Source organism: Triticum aestivum, chromosome 1D (genome assembly GCF_018294505.1).
Source record: "Triticum aestivum cultivar Chinese Spring chromosome 1D, IWGSC CS RefSeq v2.1, whole genome shotgun sequence".
Taxonomy (NCBI): Eukaryota; Viridiplantae; Streptophyta; class Magnoliopsida; order Poales; family Poaceae; genus Triticum; species Triticum aestivum.
The window spans coordinates 359,109,471-359,111,588 of NC_057796.1; positions in this window are offsets into that span (position 1 = coordinate 359,109,471).

The window sequence follows — 2,118 nt, forward strand, 5'->3', positions numbered from 1 at the left end:
CCTCAAAAAAAAGTTGACGCGTATGCAAGGCTTTGTTAACTTATAGTGAATACACGGTTCTAGCAGCAGTGTCGCTGGATGTCCATCCAACGGATGTCGTGCTTCTTCTTCAATCTCGGATATTCTAGCTTCACCCGCCCAAAAATGATTCCTCTCCCTGACATCTGGGGCGCACCATTTCGGAAGCTGACCTGTGGGCCTACTAAGTTGACGCGTACCAAGGGCTTTGTCAACTTAGTCAATATAAACGATTCTAGTTGCAGTTACCGTACGATGTCCATCCAACGGCCATCGTGCTTCTTCAACCTCTGGTTTTCTTGCTCCAGCCGCCCAAAGCAGCGTCGGTCATGCCGCCTGCTCCTGCCTCCCGTGGCCGGCTGTGCTGCCGCGGAGGCCTCACTGCCCCCTACTACTCCCACCGCTGGCCAGGCCATCCCTCCACTCACCCACACCCCCTGTTATTCTGCGGCGATGGCATCCTCACACCGCAGCCGAACCAGTGAACCCTCGTACTCCTCTCCGCGTGGGCATCCACTGCCGCGTCTTCCCCGGCTCCACGTCGTCCCCTTCCTAGGCCTCGCCGTCGTCCACCGCCTTGGTGCTCTCGGCGCGGCGTGGTCAATGTGGTCAACGACCGACTTCCATCGGAAGAGTACTGTACGTGGAGAGGCTGACAGCTGGGTCCACGGCCACAGCAAGGAAGTGCCTCCGTATTACGCGGAAAATAATTATTCCTCCACCTGACAGCAGGGACCCACCGGACGGGCCACCGTATTTCGCAAAAAAAACGTTTCCCCCCGACTGATGGGACCCACCAACTACATCTTCGCACGCAAGGAAGTGCGTCCATATTACGGGAAAAAATGATTCGCCCCCTGACTGCTGGGACCCACCAGCTACATCTTCGCACGCAAGGAAGTGCCTGACAGTCGGGACCCACCTGGTCGAAGTGTACGTAGCGTTGTCATTCTGGTCGCGAATGTGTACGTACATACTGGTCGGTCGGTCTGTCTGCAGGCTGCAGCGATGAACCGTGGCCGTGCAAGGAAGGGCACATGTTGTAGTAGAGGCGCGCACGTGTCGTAGTAGAGGCGTGCATGTAGCATGTACACGTACGTACAGCGGCCAGGGTGCAAGAAAGAAAATACGACCACGTACATACATACGGGCGGGGTCTCGAACGCCTACTCGCGCATACGTACGGCCAGGGCTCGTGTACATGGCTGGGTCGGAATGGAGAAACTGCGCCGTCGTCGTGTTCATGGGGAAGCAACCGGCTGGGTCGGAACGGAATGCGTCGTGTTCATCGGGAGCCAACCGGCTTGAACCGAACAGCCAATGGAAACGAGGCCTGGCGTACCGCAGAAAGGAGGAAACGGCCTTGTGTTCGACCGGCCACGGTCGAAACGGGATCCTGTTCATCGGGAGGGGTCTGGCATACCGCAAAACGGAGGAACGGACTTCTCTTGGTCAAAATGGGGTCCTGTTGATCGGGAGGGGTGTGGCGTACCGCAAAACGGAGGAAACGGACTTGTGTTGGAGCGCTACGGTCGAAACGGGGGTCCTGTTCATCGGGAGGGGTGTGGCGTACCGCAAAACGGGACTCCACGGGATACTGTTCATCTCCACCGTCGACCTCCTCCAACCTCCACGGGCTATTGTTCATCCACCGTCGACCTCCTCCAGCCTCCACCTGCGACTGTTCATCCACGGGCTCCTGTTCATCCAGCCTCCATCGCTCCTCCACCGGCTACTATTCAACTAGCCCTCTCCATGGGGACCTGTTCAACCACCCCTCCACGGGCTACTGTTCATCCAGCCCTCCACCGGCTACTGTTCAACCAGCCCTCCATCGGCTACTGTTAAACCTTCCCTCCACGGGGTCCCGTTCATCCAGCCCTCCACGGGGTCATGTTCATCCACGCCCAACCGGCTCGATCGATCGGGGTCCTGTTCATCCAGCAGCAACACCACGGGGTCCTGTTCATCCAACCTCCCACCGGGAACTGTTCATCCAACCCCCCCCCCCCCCCAACAACAATCACTGTTCATCAAGGGAAGGAGGCAGCAGGTTCGATCCGCTTCATTTAGCAGCAGTAGCGAACGAAGGAATCGCTA